Source organism: Giraffa tippelskirchi, chromosome 10 (assembly GCF_054371585.1).
Source record: "Giraffa tippelskirchi isolate mGirTip1 chromosome 10, T2T-mGirTip1v1.2.pri, whole genome shotgun sequence".
NCBI classification, from domain to species: domain Eukaryota; kingdom Metazoa; phylum Chordata; class Mammalia; order Artiodactyla; family Giraffidae; genus Giraffa; species Giraffa tippelskirchi.
In genome coordinates this window covers 100497350-100516616 of record NC_137284.1, presented here as the reverse complement: position 1 = coordinate 100516616, position 19267 = coordinate 100497350, and the positions used below count along the sequence as shown (strand labels likewise).

The following is a 19267-nucleotide window of genomic DNA, read 5'->3' as shown; positions in this document are numbered from 1 at the left end:
ACTGAAGGTCTGAATTCTTTATATACTTTTAAACCAATGCTTGAGGAATGGTGGCAGAGACAAGGGGGTCAGTGGAGGAATTAAATGGGAGAGAGACAGGGTAGGTTTTATATTTAGGGACCAATCTCTGGAAGTACACTTAAGGATCTCTCTTTAGGAGAGCCTGAATGGGATAAGCCATAGTGAAGCAGGAAGGTAAGTCATGAGATTACTGCAATATTTCAGGCACAAATGATGATAAAGGTGATGGCAATTAGGAGGGTGAAGAGGAATCAAATTTGTAGCATCAGTGTGATTTGTTGATCAATTCCTTGGATGTAGGGTTTCCCTGGTATCACAGAGGGTGAAAATCTGCCTTCAATGTGGGAGACCCACGTTTGATCCCTGAGCTGGCAGATCCCCTGGAGAAGGGAATGGCTACCCACTCCAGTATTCTAGCCTGGAGAATTCCATGGGCAGAGGAGCCTGACAGGCTACAGTTCATAGGATTGCAGAGTCAGCCACACTAAGCAACCAAAACACACATACTTGCCAGGATGTAGATTTTAAAGATGCCTTCTTTCTGCCTAACCTAGGTTGTGTTCATGAGATTTAGAAATCTTCCAGCCTGGGTAATCTGCTTCTCGGGTGCTCATGTAGACACTTTTCAGCCTTCCTTTCTACTCTCAGGTATGTGTGCCTGAACAGTGTATCAGTAGGTTATGCCTAGGTTCCTGGCTTTTATTTTAGTCAGTTCATAAAAAAGAGCAGAAAGACCTGGATTCAAATCTGTCTTTCCTGTTACCTACCAATTACTAAGTCACTTACTAGCCTTACAACCTCCAGCAAGCCTTAACCTCAACACAACACTTAACCTCTCTGTGTCTCATTTTTCTCCAATTATTGCCTAGTCCTTATACACAGGGCAATTATTTAACATAATTCTCAATATGTGAAAATGTTTAATAAATGTATTATTATTATTATCACTATTGTTATTATCATTATTAGTGGCATGTAGTAAATAGCATGCTGATTATTAGTTCTCCATTGCTGCAGTAACCAATTCCCATGCTTCTCCTTTTACTTGCAATTATCTATATATATTTTTAAGATTTACTCCTTTCTCTCATGTCTTTAATCCACAAGTTACCTTTTTTCCCACAAGTTACTTTCAAGTGTAAAACTGGCAGCCCATGATAACATACTTGCTTAGTTTTTTTAAAATATACCTTTACTATCAGAGGGCCACCCTCCAAAGAAAGATCACTAGATCATCAGTGAAAGTAACTTTCTATTTAAAAATGTCTTCACCAAATACAGTTTGCACGGGAATGCTAATTCACACTTTCTGTTATTACCCAATTGATTTATTCAGTGTCAAAATCTATGCACTCTGTTAATATTCCTGCAGTTTCTAGGTATGTGGCACTTAGGCTTTTAGAGTTATGGTTAATTTTAACACTGCCAAAATGTAGTAGTTTTAGTATAAGTAGTAATATCATTTTTCCTGAGTTTCTGTAATGCTATTGTGCTAAAAGCTCATATATCTCTTAAAATATGAGTCAAACCTGTTCCATACAATCTGTCTAATGTGATGGAATTACCCAGCCAGTCAGGGTATATGTCAGGATTAGGTTGTAGGTAGTAGAAGTGTAACTCTGTTCCAAGAGGAATCAAAAAGTTGGCATAAAAAAAGGATCATTTCCAAAATGAGTCATGAATGTTGCATTTGTGTCTCTTTAACAACTCTGCTTGAAAGTACTCAGCGCTGACTAAAGATAACCAACTTGGAATTCTTAGGCATTACCTCTTGTTCTGATAAACAGCTAAAAAGTCAATATTGAACTCCTCAAAAAGTATGTTAAGTCTGCCCTCTTTGTTCAAAGTTGGTGCTCTCATTTGATTTCCTTTACCTTCCTTCCTTAAAGGAAGAAAGGAAAATAAATGAATGGAGAGCTTTTAAGTTAGAAATAATATGTGCCTCATTTAAGAGTTTTTAAAAGACACTTAAGAATATTTTAGTATTAGAATTGGCATTGCTAAGTGGATACTTATAGTGAAAAGTTTTCCCTGAAATAAATAATTATGCATTATATGTTGTTTATTTTCATAATATTATTGTGATATTTCTCTAAAAACTGACTCTCTTGTGTTCTGACATTTTACAGCCATTTATGATTTGGAGTAGGGAAGAGAGTACTTAATGAGAGGTGAAGTTCATAAACTTTAACCAACTACAAGGGCTCAGTATATAATCCTTTGGTGTTACAATACCAGTAGTCTTCTTTTGATCAGGTATAAAACTTAAAACAGAAAAGAAATATTTAATCAAAAGAGAGACAATTAGAGCAATAAATGTCTAATTGTGAACAAAAGTGTCTAAGGAAAAAAAGTTTAAAGGCACAATGCCAGAAGGAGTTCATGATGAAAACATGCATTAAAATCCAGTTCCTTGACGCTAATGCCGGAAAGGAAAACAAAATGAAGACAGTTCTGCATCAAAAAAGGATTGAATGAAGCAAAAATAATCTCAAAGAGAAAACATAAACATTTTTAAATGACTTTGTATTTCCTTAAGATGCTGGAACATCTAATAATAATTAATATGCTGAAGAACATGGTTTTTGTGGGTGTCACATTCCTTATCTTCAAAATGAAAGCTCCGGGTTAGATTAAGGATATCAAATACAATAGTCTCATGCTGGCCTCCCTCTCTAACATCCATGGCAAGCACTGATCTGTTGATCAAGGGGTTACCTTGCTGAGCCCAGATTGAGCCTGGTGACCGTTCTCTATGCAGCCTGGCAGCCACTACCTATCAACCTTTATTGTACAAAATAGAAAAAATTTGCCTTTCTCAGTTTTAATATTAAATAGCATGCCTTATGCTTTAAGATTCCATATTTATATAACTAATAGTATCCCATAAATATAATTTTGAAATATTGAAATATGATTTTGAAATTTTTTAAATTTGTTGTCAAAAGACATAAATGCGAGAAGGATCAATACAAATAACTATTAACATTGCAATACAAAGATAAATTCTCATTAAATCTTATAGTTAGCATTTCAAATTAAATACCTACAGAAATCCTACCACTACAATTTGTCAACTAGTCTTGTATTATTTATAATGCAGATTATACAATAATATTCCCCCATTATTTTACTATGTCCAGGTTCAGTTCATTCAGTTCAGGTCAGTCGCTCAGTCGTGTCCAACTCTCTGCGACCCCATGAATTGCGGCACTCCAGGCTTCCCTGTCCATCACCAGCTCCCGGAGTCTACCCAAACCCATATCCATCAAGTCAGTGATGCCATCCAACCATCTCATCCTCTATCGTCCCCTTCTCCTCCTGCCCCCAATCCTACCCAGCATCAGAGTCTTTTCCAATGAGTCAATTCTTCGCATGATGTGGCCAAAGTATTGGAGTTTCAGCTTCAACATCAGTCCTTCCAATGAACACCCAGGATTGATCTCCTTTAGGATGGATTGATTGGATCTCCTTGCAGTCCAAGGGACTCTCAAGAGTCTTCTCAAACACCACAGTTCAAAAGCATCAACTCTGCGGCACTCAGCTTTCTTCACCGTCCAACTCTCACATCCATACATGACCACTGGAAAAACCATAGCCTTGACTAGACAGACTTTTGTTGGCAAAGTAATGTCTCTGCTTTTCAATATTCTATCTAGGTTGGCCATAACCTTCCTTCCAAGGAGTAAGCGTCTTTTAATTTCATGGCTGCAATCACCATCAGCAGTGATTTTGGAGCCCCCCCCAAAAAAAGTCTGACTCTGTTTCCACTGTTTCCCCATCTATTTCCCATGAAGTGATGGGACCAGATGCCATGATCTTAGTTTTCTGAACATTGAGCTTTAAGCCAACTTTTTCACTCTCCTCTTTCACCTTCATCAAGAGGCTCTTTAGTTCTTCACTTTCGGCCATAAGGGTGGTGTCATCTGCATATCTGAGGTTATTGATATTTCTCCCGGCAATCTTGATTCCAACTTGTGTTTCTTCCAGCCCAGCATTTCTCATGATGTGCTCTGCATATAAGTTAAATAAGTAGGGTGACAATAGACAGCCTTGACGGACTCCTTTTCCTATTTGGAACCAGTCTGTTGTTCCATGTCCAGTTCGAACTGTTGCTTCCTGACCTGCATACAGGTTTCTCAAGAGACAGGTCAGATGGTCTGGTATTCCCATCTCTTTCAGAATTTTCCACAGTTTATTGTGATCCACACAGTCAAAGGCTTTGGCATAGTCAATAAAGCAGAAACAGATGTTTTTCCGGAACTCTCTTGCTTTTTCAATGATCCAGCGGATATTGGCAATTTGATCTCTGGTTCCTCTGCCTTTTCTAAAACCAGCTTGAACATCTGGAAGTTCGCAGTTCACATATTGCTGAAGCCTGGCTTGGAGCATTTTGAGCATTACTTTACTAGCATGTGAGATGAGTGCAATTGTGTGGTAGTTTGAGCATTCTTTGGCATTGCCTTTCTTTGGGATTGGGATGAAAACTGACCTTTTCCAGTCCTGTGGCCACTGCTGAGTTTTCCAAATTTGCTGGCACATCAGCACTTTCACAGCATCATCTTTGAGGATTTGAAATAGCTCAACTGGAATTCCATCACCTCCACTAGCTTTGTTCATATAATACTTCTCAAATAATGAAAAAACATTACCAATATCTACAAGTGATTGGGATGAGCAAATATACCAGATAACACATATTATATAAGTTAATTTATTACTTTTAAAATGTAAGCATAAACCATGGCAAACCACAAGACCCTTGAGTAAACTCTAGTGAATTGCTTAAGTATTCAGGTAACTAAGAACATAACTACCACATTAGTGACCAGATGGTTTTGAGTCACTTTCCTGTTTTCCATAAAGCTGAATTGCTATGTTCCCAAAAATCTTCTCTATTTCTTTTACTAAATTTAGCACATTGCCTATTGCCTCAGTGCTTGATCTTGAAAACATACTGACAATGATGGTGCCATGCCTTCTTGATGCAAGAAATTTAAATAGCAGAGAAAGAAGCAACTGAAAAACATAACCTGTTGAAGAATTCTTTGGTAAGTTTCTTTTCCAAAGTTGCTTCATTTCCTAAATCTGTCTTCTGCCAAGGATTGCTATTTTCAAATCTGCTTTGTCATGTCAAAGTGGTGGGTACTATTTTTTTCTTGCTCACCCCATCCCACAGGAATTAGAGAGAAAAAATTATTTGGATTTAATTCTGTGATCAAATCAGCATCATGTGAAACTTTGTAGAGGTGAGATCTCCTTAGAGTATCTTCTAAAGGGGTACCAAAATGTGAGAATCTAGTCTATAATTAAGTCAAATCTTGGAAGTTCACATGTGAACAACAAAAATATTGTAGGTTGCTTTGGGAGCAATGCAATTACAATCAGAATCCATGAATTTTAAATGGAAAAAAAAACTTATAGGTAAACCTGGCTCAAGGGACTTTTCTGCCACAATCTGCCAATTATATTCTAGCAAAAGAGAAATGTAAATGTTTTTAAGTGATGGAGGAAAAACTAAAGAATATATATCAGAGAGATATCAGAAAAAATTCTCAACTTTATTGGGTCTAAAGTCCTTATTTTACCTCAGCTCTTAATGGAAGTAATTGGCATCCATGGATGACAAAAATTAGTGATTGTCCAGCTGAGACTCTTACTACTTTAGAATTCTGACATTCTGATTCTCCATGTTCCCCTACAAAGTGATTTCTAAGAACTTTATACTTAATCCATCTTTCAAATATCATGAGAGAATTATTAATATCTGTTTTTTCCTAAGGATACTAATTCTCAGGCATTATTTTCTTTATAATGATACTGAATTGTTTGTGGTTGTGTAAAATGTCATTACCACAGAGTCATGACTGTGGGCCAACTAATTGCAATTAAGGAGATTCTGATTAAACCTGTTTTCTCTGTGAAATCTACATATAAGTATCACTAAGATACTTGGTTTGTTCAATACTGAGCTTTGACATCCAAGCTCTACAGAACTTGTGTTACATACTGTTTTGAAAACTGTTTTAAGAAAAAGACAATTTAAAATGTAAATTGATATTCCCAGTGTGTATGTGGAAAGGTTGTATTTGGAAGAACTGAGAGCAGGAAGGAAAACAAAGGAGCATGAGACTTTCAGACTGTGAAATCAAATCTTTCAGAAGTGACACCTCACCTCCCAGAAGGATCTGTTGCCCAAGTTAGGGTGGCAGCCACTCCCCTGAGCATTTGTGCCCTGTATTGTTTCCCAAGATAGTATAGTTTGCATGTGGTTGTTCTTTTCTTTTTAATGCGGGGCAAAGTGCCAAGCTTCTACAACTCTTCCCCCAGCCTTTGTCCCATTCCTGTTTCTTGAGAGATTAAAGCACATATCAATACCTTTCCCTTTATCTGTAGAGTAAATCAGGTGAAATGATGTGTAATTTAATATAAATATTAGTAGAGCAGTTCTACAGTATTTCATATAGGAGATTATACATTTTATATTTGTAAAAAAAAAATCACCAGATATCTTAAATATAATAATTCAGTTCAGTCACTCAATCATGTATGACTCTTTGCAACCCCATAGACTGCAGCACTCCAGGCTTCCCTGTCCATCACCAACTCCCAGAGCATGCTGAAACTCATGTCCATTGAGTCGGTGATTCCATCAAACCATCTCATCCTCTTTCATCCCCTTCTCCTCCTGCCTTCAATCTTTCCCAGCATCAGGAACTTTTCCAATGAGTCAGTTTTTTGCCTCAGGTAGCCAAAGTATTGGAGGTTCAGCTTCAGTATCAATCCTTCCAAGGAATATTCAGGACTGATATCCTTTAAGATTGACTGGTTTGATCTCCTTGCAGTCCAAGGGACTCTCAAGAGTCTTCTCCAACACCACAGTGCAAAAGCATCAATTCTTCAGCACTCAGCTTTATTTATGGTCCAACTCTCACATCCATACATGACCACTGGAAAAACCATAGCTTTCACTAGACAGACTTTTGTCAGCAAAGTAATGTCTCTGCTTTTTAATATACTGTCTAGGTTGGTCATAGTTTTTCTTCCAAGGAGCAAGCATCTTTTAATTTCACGGCTGCAGTCACCATCTGCAGTGATTCTGGAGCCCAAGAAAGTAAATTCTGTCACCGTTTCCATTGTTTCTCCATCTGTTTGCCATGAAGTGATGGGACCGGATGCCATGATCTTAGTTTTTTGAATGTTGAGTTTTAAGCCAGCTTTTTCACTCTCTTCTTTCACTTTCATCAAGAGGCCCTTAGTTCCTCTTCGCTTTCTGCCATAAGGGTGGTGTCATCTGCATATATGTAGTTATTGATATTTCTCCTGGCAGTCTTGATTCCAGCTTGTGCTTCATCCGGCCCAGCATTTCACATATAATAATATAATAATTAGGACCAACAAAAGTCAGGGCAAGCCAAATCAAGTTAGAAATATTAAAGTATTGCCTTCCTGTGATTGCTTTTAACTAAATGTTAAATTTAAAAGTTATGATATCATTTTTTTAGATCCTAGGACCATTTATTTATTTTCTTTTTTCTCTTAATTTAAAATTCATTTATATTTTTAAATTCTATATCATAGCAGTTTCTGCTTTTTAGTTTTATAGTTTTAGTAAGTGTTTAGTAATCTTTATGATATGAAATCCATTGAAATTCATTTCCATTTTCAAGAAATTGTTTCACAAACATTTTTAAACTAGCTATTCTACTTATGCTAATCATAGCATAAATTGATATATTGGTGAAAAGAGAAATATGATAAATTAGATTGGATGGTTTGTGTTAAAATCCAAATAATAAAGCTATTATCAAACTGGATTTGTATGTAACTGCTTTTAAAAAGTTTTGTAGGCAGACTCAGAAAGTCTTAACGTATTATTTCTAAATTTAATGCTTTTGTGAACTTACATCACATTAAAATCATCTTAATGCACCTTTTTGTCAATTCTTCACAGTAGTGTTACAAAAGGAAGGGAGGAGAAGGTACATTTAAAAAGCAAATGAAAAAGAACTCAATGGAAACCTATGAGGCTACCTGTTGATGAGCCTGTAAGGGAGTCATTAATATGCGGATCATTGACATGATGGGTCATAATGACTCCTCCAGGGACGCTCAGTCTATTGTGTCAGAGACTAGTTAGGGATTCATTAACATGAAGACTCGTGACTTCTTAATATGCAAATTATTAATACAATGCACTGAGGCATACTCACAAATGTCCACATCTTCTGTTATAGTTTGCTTTGCCAGTCCTTCACCCACACCTTTTGTGAACTAGTATTTTCTTTCTTTTGTCCTCTGTTGCAGATTTTTCCACAAAAGATTCTACTCTCCTGTGGAATCTACCACTTCACTTTCAAAGACCTCCTCCCCTTCAGCCCACATTTCTTTGATTTAAGGCAGGTTTATATAAACAAACCAGTTGAACATTTTGACTAAATCAATCAAAATTCATCACAAAATCTGATTTGATATTTTTCTATAATATCAAATTGATCTTTGGCCAAAGGCAGAACATTGTGAACAAAGCACTTGCTTTTAAAAAGTGAAACTCTGAAACAAATAGTGTAGCCAACAGTTGAATAATTTGCTCTAAAGGTGGGTGGGGAAAGAGTAGTGGAGTAGAAAAAAGAAAAAGAGAGCAGAGAAAGGCCATGAAAGAGGACACAAGAAAGAAGAGTGCAATTAAGTAAGCCGAGTAAGCATTTGTGCCAAGGTAACACATGAGTGAGGAAATGGATCTGAACAGCTCAGTGTCTGGCATACAGCAAGCAATCAATAAGTATTAGCTACTATTATTACATCAACACTTTACACTTTGCAAAAAGATGAAATTAATATCTGCATTCCCTGTTGAAACAATAAGAAAAATGTTATAGAGTGAAAGCTGTTCAGTTCTTGAATTAACATACTATGAAGAAGGGAATCAAACTTATATTCCTTATTCCTACAACAGAATTAGCTATAGAAGTCATGGAAAGGTATTCAAGTATCTTTTAAAGCTTATATACATACCATGTATGGGAAATACAGTTTTTCTTCTGGGACTTTATATGCTAACTTATATTCATTTTCTTGTCATTTTATTCTAACCTTATCTAAAAAACAAAACAAGCTTTTACTACTATTTCTCTACTAAATTTTAGGATAAACAGACCCTTATTTCTAAACTTATAAACCCTAAATTCTGCAGTGCAGCTCAGAAATCAAGATGTGTTTATCATAAAATATTTGTATCTCTACACAAAATTAGTAATATATTTTTTAAGGTAACAGCTTTATTGAACTAAAATTTATATACCGCAAAATTCACCCATTTTAAATGTCTAATTCAGATTTGTTCAATTTACAGAATTGTGCAGTTCCCACCCAAATCTAACTTTAGAACATTTCCAGAACCCCTAAAAAGGATGTGACTGCTAGAATCACTCTACTCCTCTCCCCAGTCCTAGGCAACCACTAATCTTATTTCTGTCTTAATATATTTGCCTGTTCTGCACTTTTCATACTAAAGAGAATCATTCAATATGTGTTTTTTGCATCTTCCCTGTTTTATGGAGGAAAACGTTTTTGAGATTCATCAGTGTTGTAGGATGTATCAATACTTCATTTTTATTGGTGAATAGTATTCCATTGTATAGATACACTGACTTTATTTATGCATTCACCAGTTGATGGGTATTTGAGTTGTTTCCAACTTTTGGCTCTTGTAGACAGTGCTTCTGTGAACATTTACGTAGTGTTTGGATGGACATGTGTCTCTACTTCCCCTGGTTAGATACCTGGAAGTGAAATGGCTGGGTTTATGATAATCCTATAATTTTAGTTTCTCCACATTCTCACCAACACTTATTACTATCTCTCTTATTTATTATTGTCATTATAGTGGGCGTAAAGTGGCATCTCATTGTGGTTTTGATTTGTATTTTCATAGTAACTGGGTTTCCCCTGTGGCTCACCTGGTAAAGAATCCACCTACAATGTGGGAGACCTGGGTTTGATCCCTGGGTTGGGAAGCTTCCCTGAAGAAGGGAAAGGTTACCCACTCCAATATTCTGGGCTGGAGAATTCTATGGACTACAGTCCATAGGGTCGCAAAGAGTCGGACATGACTGAGTGATTTTACTTCACTTACTTCATAGTAGCTAATGTTATTGAGTTCTTTTTCATGCTCTTTGTTGTTGTTGTTCAATTGCTAAGTTGTGTTCAACTCTTTTGCTAGCCCATAGACTGCAGCTTATTGATCATTAACGTATCTTCTCCAGAGAAATGTCTATTTAAATCCTTTGCTCATTTTCAGATTAGGCTGTCTTTTTATTATTGAGCTGTAAGAGTTCTTTTGGGTAAGACACTTATTAGATACATGATTTGTAAGTGTTTTCTCCCATCTTCACTGTCCTGACTGTGTCTTTTGGAGTGCAGAGTGCTTAACTTGGATAATGTCCAAGCAGTAGAATTTTTAAATTAGCTTTAAGATCTTTGCTAACTTGTCGATACAATACATAGAATCTAATTGATTAAAATTCTTTAAATAGGAAGCAATATTATTTTTAAAATAAATAATCTCTATAAGTGTAGTTATCACATGCAATTATATACATCTCATATTCTTCTTCATGTTAATTTCAATACTGTGATGCTAGAAAACATACACCAGTTATTGGTCCTAGCCAATTTCTAGACTGGAGTAGATGTAAGCAGATTCAGAGATGATGCAAACAAACCTACCGATTCAAGAAAAGAAATCCAACTGATTTAAGACGTTTAGAGTACAAACACCATCTTATTCCTCTGGTGCCTTTCACTGGAGGAGATGGAGTAGGAAGGAGGAGCTCATCTGTGCCAAGATGGCTCTCCCAGTTGAAAGCTTTTGGATCCCTGATTAAGTAAAGCAATATACATTACCAGGGAATCCTGAGAAGATGAAGTGTGAAGGGTTCACTAGATAGACTATGATTAGAAGAGCAGTATGATGTTTGGGAAGTACAAGATGAGAGCCAATATGAACTAAAAGACAAGGAACAGATGCCTGAAGAAGTTGGGACACAGGCTGGGATTGCTGAAGGTGTCAGACACAAGAGCTAAATCCTGCAGGGATGCAGTTATGCTGCCAAAGATGAGGATCTCTGCCACACTTTTAACATGATGGCACAAGACTTTACACTTAACGTTCTGAAGAATACAGCTATCGAGTGGCTTTAAAAGGATTCTGTCCTACATTATTATAACTTAGATTGGAAATCAGGCTAAGTTAGAATAATGTTGGACAAAATTCAATGTTTATTCATTCAACAAATAGTTAACTTGTGCTAGGCATCATGCTAGATCATGCTAGAAATTAAACCGCTAGCACAAGCTGAAATTGAATCAACTCTGCCTTCATAGAGCTTACTGTCTGAAGAATGATAAATGAAAACTGGCCATTTAAAATCACAGCCGTACCTTTCATGATTGGGGAATTATGGAATCCTGTAGAAGAAAATACAGTTAACCATTGAACAACACAGTGTTGAACTGCATGAGTCCATTTATATGCCAATTTTTTTTTCAATAGTAAATATTATAGTACTGCCTGAACTGCAGTTAGTTAACTCTGATGATGCAGATCTATAGATACAGAGGAACTGAGTGTATGTAAGGCCAATTATAAGTTATACTCAGATTTTCAACTACAGAGAGGGTCAACACCCCTGATATCCTCATTGTATTAAGATCCATAACAGGGTCCATACAGGATCCATACAGGGTCAACTGTAATAAGATCCATAACTCAAACTCAGGGAAGATAATAGCAACTGTGCATGTGCATGGGCTTGCAAAGAGATCAGACTGAAAGAAGATCATATCCTTTAATAAAATTACACACCATATTTAAAAGTTTGATTCTTCCAAATTGTAAAATATATACTTTTCAAAAAGTAAATACTTCCTGAAAGTTTATTTCATTCTAAATGGAAATTAACTTTACCATGCTATTTAATGAGTCTTTTTTCTCTTTCCCAAGTCATCATGAATGATAGGACAATTAATAAATGCCCTATTTGTAAAGCTTACCTTTCGTATCTTAATTCCCACAGTCCTTAATGTTGCTGTTAATACTTAAAAATCCCTCATGCCATATTTGCAACAGCATTATTTTATTTGCTAATTTTTTCTTTGTTTAATAGTGTTATTCTTTTGGTGGATATTGAGACTAAGTGATTTTCAAAAAAAATTTAAAAGTTAAAACTCAAAATACCTGTTTCATCTTTTGTTTATACTGTTCACAACTCGTTGCATATCAGAATCAGCTGAGGAGCTTTTTAAAAATCTGTGCCTGCAACCCAACCCTGACCAATGAAATTGTGGTCTTTTAGGAGGATTTGGGCAGGAGTGCCTTAGTTTTCCCCTTCCGATGTGCACCCAAGCTTAAGAAACATTGCTTTACAGTACTGTTCTACCCTGGTTTTTACTATATCCAAGTATGGATAGTGGGAAAATATATCCTTCAGTAACAATACTCTGCTATTAAGATGGACAGGAAGGCCTGGCATGCTGCAGTCCATAGGGTCGCAGAGTTGGACTAAGCGACTGAACTGAACTGAAGATTTTCTGTGGGGTGGGAGGAGGAGAATGTATACATAATCAAGCAGGTTAGCATTAATGTAAATTTTATAGAGATTTTACTTCTGCTCCTGTTAGGTCTATAAAATAATTAATTTGTATTCATCACGGGGATTACCAATTCATACATCAATGAATTGAAATTTACTGATTTTTTTTTTTAAACTGAAAGGAAATCTAGATGCTCTTTAGGGTAAGAGACATTAATCTTCTCTACCCTAACAACTGTATTGTTGATTATAAAATTGATGGTGTTTATTAAGACTTAATAAAAGGAAGTGGCAACCCACTCCAGTATTCTTGCCTGGAAAATCCCATGGACGGAGGAGCGTGGTAAGCTACAGTCCATGGGGTCGCAAAGAGTCGGACACGACTGAGCGACTTCACTTCACTTATTAAGACTTAAACCTGGGATGGTAAAATGTTTTCCAATTGTACTATGTGACAAATTGCTCCAACAATTATTGTAAATGCAAGGACAATAAACTGTGTTGCCAAGGACACTAGTTGGTTAGATCCCATAAAAGAGACAATTAGTCTTGAGATGAAAATGGTAGTGATGAGGTGACAGTTATGAAAAAAAAACAGAATATGTAATGTAATGACTTAAATATATCTGTGGATAATACTGATAGTTTAATGTGTCTTGAGTTTATAATATGTAAAATAATGTTTTATATAAAAAGATCAAAACTGCATACATTCAGATCTTCTTTTTTTCCTTATTTGCTACAAAAGTGAAGTAACCTGCAAGATTACATTTACTGTCTTTCTATATCATCAATGTAAAATGGTTTGCTTAATTTATATGTATATGGCATTGATTTTATGAAGAATATTTTCTTCTCACAGAAATCAATTTGCATAAACTTATTCAATATTACAATACTCATAATCTATTGTTGGGATTTCCCTGGTAGCTCAGCTGGTAAGAAATCCACCTGCAATGCAGGAGACCCTGGTTTGATTCCTGGGTCAGGAAGTTTCCCTGGAGAAGGGATAGCCTACCCACTCCAGTATTCTTGGGCTTCCCTGGTGGCTCAGGAGGTAAAAAATCTGCCTGCAATGTGGGAGACCTGAGTTCGAGCCCTAGGTTGGGAAGATCCCCTGGAGGAAGGCATGGCAACCCACTCCAGTATTCTTGCCTAGAGAAGCTTGGCGGGCTACAGTCCCTGGGGTTGCAAAGAGTTGAACATGACTGAATGATTAAGCACAGCACAGCACAGCACAGCACAGCACAGTCTGTTATTAGGATAACTGGAACATTTTGAAAATAAAATCATGATAGATACAATAATACAACTGCACCTTCACCAAGACAAAATTGCAACTCAGTCCTTCAGTAGCAAAGATGGACCTAAAAGATAGGACACAGAGATTTGGACAGCCAGAGAAAGCAGAAAGGGACCCTAAAAGAGTTGATGCCAAAGATAAACTGCCAATGATGTGTTTTCATCTGTACCTATGCTGTACTCCCTCCTTCTCTCAGAGACCTTGTGAGTAGTGATGGATCCTGTGGGAAATAAGCCCAAGAATGTATCGGAGACCTGAAGAGCATGAAAACCTAATGCAAACAGAAGGGGAGATCTTGAACTTCCTTAGAATATTTGCAGTGGTTGCTTTGTTCAGCATGGAGCTCTCTCCCCCCAGATTTCTTCATAACTGACTCTCTTCAACTCTCTGATCACTTGTCATCTTCTCAATGAAATAGTCTTTATTTCTTATTCTTATTGTTCTGCTCTGCTCTTTATATTCTCAATTGCATATATCATCTTTCAAGATAATTTACTTAATATTTATGTTTATTACCTGTTAGTTTTCCTTCCATTAGAATGTAAGCTACACGAGGACAGGGATTGTCATTTTTTTTTTATTGATGTATTTCTAGTACTCAGAACAGTACCTGGCACATAGTAGGTGTTCAATAAATATTTGTTGAATGTATGATGTCATTTATTCTAGTTACTAATCTTTTTTTGCTCCCTTTTAATATACAAGCTAAAAAGCGAAGTTAGAACTCTGCTAGTAATATTTTGATCATTTTTTTTCATCTGAACGAAGATCAATACCCTCTCAATCTTGATATTGTAGAAAAACCATACTGGTGTAATTTCCATGTATCCATCCAAGAGGATAAAGACTGAAATACCTGGACTAATCTTTTTCACTAAATTAAAACATAAACGTTAGATTTTGAAGGAAGAATTTGGGTGAAAAAAACAATTATAGCAGTAAATTTCCCCTATAGCAGTAATTTTCCCCTAAGTATCACCAGAATAGTAAAATAAATCAGCCATGAAATAGTGTAGACATGTCTAATAATTAATAGCATAATATGTATATGTTTATTTACATTAAAGATGACCTATAGCAGAATTCAATTATTGATATTAAAAATGAGAAAGGATAAAACCTATGTTTTAAACATTCCATACATACAAAACAGTAATAAACAGTTATGAATGTAGAAAATCTATTCCCCTTCTTATGGACAGTGACATAGTTCATGCTTTTCTCTCCACTTTTCTCTGATTTATTCTGCATGCACTTTTTGAATTGATAAAGCTAAAATAACATTTTGTCCTTGAGCATAGGAACTAAATTCAAAATCCTTGGTCTAACAAGACTGTGCAATTCTTTCTCAACCTTGTTCTTCAAGTTTGACTCACAATTCTTTCCATTCCAGGCAGTCAAATTGACTAACAAAACCACCTACTTATCTATTTGTTGCTGTGTCTACAAGTATTTTTTATTCTGTATAGACAGTCTCCTAACTCTTCTCTACCTACCCATGTCTTACCATTTCAAGATCAAGTTCAATTCCTCTGTGATACTGTTTCTAATCAGGGTAGCCTGCAGTATATTATTTCTCTAATGCCTATGTTCATGTCTTCCTATGATCTCCTCTGTCTGTGTCATTCCATTTGGCACATATAGCTAACTTCTCATGTTCATAAATATTATCTGTTAACCAAATTAGTGCTTCAAAATAGAAGCTAACTAGAAGAAAACAAGGGCTCCATAATTTCTTTATGGTTAATTGGCTATTGGAGCACAGAGAATTAGAGACCTTAATCACAAAACAACTTAAATCACAAAACTTAAGTCACAAAACAACTTTTAATCTTATGTGTTTCCTGAACTTGATCAAACAAATCCCTTGTTGCCTAAATTTCTTATGTAAATGGAGTGGGCCTTATTGATTACAAAATATAAAAGTAATCTAGTGGGAGATAATTTTACATCACTTAAGAAATAATGAGAGACATTTAAAACATACATTCCTTAAGTTTATATAATTAGATATTTCTGAATAAAAGGACAAGCTAACATGTTAAAGTAGTCAAATATAAATTTAAAGCTGTTGATGGGCTACAGTCTATGAATAAGATGAGAGTCCCACTTGGTTTTGTAGACAAGTTCTAATAAATGTTATAGACGCTCAGAGAAAAACTGAAAGAATGAAAGCAAATTGGTCCAAAATTACCACAAGTGGTGAAGAGATTCTCCAGAAATTGAAGAATAACACAGAAAAAAAGACTCTTATAATCACACCAACATAATTTTGAGGGTTTTCAAAAAGTTAATTTCCTCAAAGGTTACAATTAGTCAGACAAGTATATGCTGTTTTACCAGAAAAGAATACCCCTCCAGACTGCTCAATCAATAGCTAAGCTATCCCCCAGAATTGCTCAATTCAGTCTCACAAATGTCATTTTCAGTAGGAACCCATCCACACTTGCATACTGAAAGTTAATTGGATAACAAATGTAAATAATAAAACTTTAATTTTCAGCATTTCATTAAAATACTTCTTATGAGAAAATGAAATATAACTACTTACAAATACCATGCATTATCTACTTCAATAATACATTTATACTTTGGATGGAAACTTCATGTTTAATACAGTAAAGCTCTTTTAGAATATTAGGAAAGTTATAGTAAAACTCTTAGGAAAACTATGAGATGACAGTTGAGGATAGTGATTTTTTTTTTTGCCATATAAAATATGTAATTATTTATGCTAATTTCCTAAAAATATGTTTCCTAATTCTTATATCATAAAGAGAAAAATACTATAATTAAAAATTGAAAGCATTATAATATGGTGATAACTACTATTTCCATCTGAGCTTGTTATTTTCACAAAAAAATAATTTTAAATGTACTTTATATTGTGCAAAAATCAGTAATTAGCTACACATCAGAAAGTTACCATTGCTTATGGTTTTCAATGATAAATGCTTTTGCCTTCAAGAATCAATGCAACTGGACTATTATATATTTTACGAGAATATGGGAAATCTTCATATTATTCCTATAACTTTTCTTTAAGTGTAAAATATATAAAGTAATTTTTTAAAATACTCAACAGAATGTAGCAGATTCATTATACTACCTTTAGGTAGGTTTTAAGGTTAACCATTTACATAGACTGCATTATTTCTCTTTAATTGCTTTTGTTTTTATGGTTTCATATAAACAAAGACAAAGAATCTGCAATCTCAGGACAGGGAGGACATGGTTTAGGTGTTTAGGTTTAGGTACACAGGAGGAATCTGGTAGAGGCAAAAGGCCCAGTCAAAGGAAGTCATTCAGGTAAAGAAAAGGAGACAGAACAACAGCCAGATCGGAATCCACAGGTGTCAGAATCAGTGAGTGCAGCAAGCAGCAGCGGTAGAGCTAACATGAATAATCAGTATTGGCCATGGTCCTGGCAAAAACAAAGAATGAATGACTCAGTTCTGATCAGTGGACATACAGTATCTGCTTTTGGTCTTTTATTATTCCACCTGTTGGATTTTTCTATTTTTCCACTGGTCTGAATTGCGGCATGTGTGTGTGTTTTAAGTTGCTTCAGTCATGTCTGAGTTTTTGCAACCCTATGGTAGGAAGGAAGCCAAAAGCTGACCAATGGATATTTATTTGGGAGATTAAGATTACTTGACATTACAGAATAGTAACATTGTAGTGACTCAGTGGTCTTCCCTGATGACTCAGCGGGTAAAGAATCTGCCTGCATTGCAAGAGGCACAGGAGACAGGTTTGATCCCTGGGTCGGGAAGATCCCTTAGAGGAGGGCATGGCAACCCACTCCAGAATTCTTGCCTGGAGAATCCCATGGACTGAGGGTCCAGGCAGACTACAATCCAAAGGGTCCCAAAGAAAATGAGTCAGCTCTTTAGAAGGCAAGAAAGAAGTGAAGACTGAATGATCCTTTAGTATCCTATAGTAGACTATATCAACTTATTTTTCAATTTGATTTTTCTTTGATATCCTGGTACCTGAAAGTAAATTTAAACTGACTACAAGATGTTAATATGGGTGATATGTTCAATTCTAAATTCAATTTTGAGTCAATTTAGGCAACAAATATGCAAATATTCAGAGATAAATTTCCCTCTTATCTGTTGTTTTTATAATATGTAAATATGGTTTTTGTCTACTCTATTCTTTATTTTAAAAGTAATGTTTATTTTTAATCAAATGCACAATCATTACTTCTGTGGCAATGGAATAGAATATGAGTGCAGAATTAATAGGAATTGGCAAAAGAGAAATCACTTCATCACTTCTTATGTTGACAATTCTTATTTGCATGACTAGAATGATGTCTATGATTTTAAACAAAATATAGAATAAAGGAAGAGGGATTAGGATTGAAGGGGAAATGTAACTTTGGTTTTGGACATAAGGGAATTAATTTACCACCTGGGTATCCAGATGGAGATGACCGGAAGGCCCCTGAGTTTTAAAGATTGTGAAATCAGTAAAACCACTCATCATTAATGTTATAATAAGCATAATTTATTCCTTAATTATTCAGAATGAATATTTTAGGATTTTACCAGACTTTATGGTTATCAGGTTTAATCAATATTTTTCTTAGAGCTTTTCCACATGAAACCCTTTGTTAGTCACAGTGGGGAATAATGCTTAAACTAATATATCATCACTGACCTCAAGGACCTTGCAGTCTAATCGGGAAGATGGTACACACATAAAAGTTTCTGAAACTTTTGAAAGTGCAGGGAAAGGCCACTGTTGTAAAGGTAGTATTGACAACCCTGTGACTAAACATATATAAAAGGGTATATGACAAAAGTCCTCTTCCTTAAAATAAAAATATCTGATAAACAGTAGTTTCACTGAATGTTAATTTCTTTGCCTATAAATTGCATCAGATGCAAACATGGCAAACATCAACTCTTTTAAGGAAAGTTGTTTTATTTTGCATCATGGTAGTAGCTACTCTATGGGAAAATATTGCCAGAAATGCAGGTAGTTTTAAGGAAGCTTGTCAAATCCATGAAAGGGCAAAAGCAAGTTGTCTAGCATGAATAAATCAGCCATAGGAGTAGCCCTGAACTACATGTTTTATGAGATTTGTAAATAAATGCCTTGAATATTTGTATAACTGCCATGGTCTCAAACTTAAATTGGTTTGCCAAAGCTAGCTTTGAATGAGGTATTATTACTAATACAAACAGTATAAAATACTGGAAAATTATTATCTTTGTGAAAAGTGAAAAGCGTATGTGTACATATATGTGCGCTTTCCACCAAAAAAGCAATGCATCAAGGATGATTGGAACACAGGTGGGCAAAATTACTTATTCTTTCTCCCACATTAAAAGTT

At 35.4% G+C, this 19267-nt stretch overlaps 2 protein-coding genes across 4 annotated transcripts in view; one reads left to right on the top strand and one right to left on the bottom strand.

The window, feature by feature from the left end:
• FOXP2 (forkhead box P2) overlaps window positions 1-19267 on the top strand; it is a 1512938-nt gene that overhangs the window by 710725 nt on the left and 782946 nt on the right. The window contains exon 5 of the mRNA XM_081537130.1: window positions 4939-5072. The gene's annotated coding sequence lies outside the window, so the exon portion shown is untranslated. The remainder of the gene's footprint in view (window positions 1-4938; window positions 5073-19267) is intronic.
• Window positions 1-19267, bottom strand: part of PPP1R3A (protein phosphatase 1 regulatory subunit 3A) — a 41727-nt gene that overhangs the window by 11619 nt on the left and 10841 nt on the right. The gene's annotated exons all lie outside the window — the stretch shown is intronic.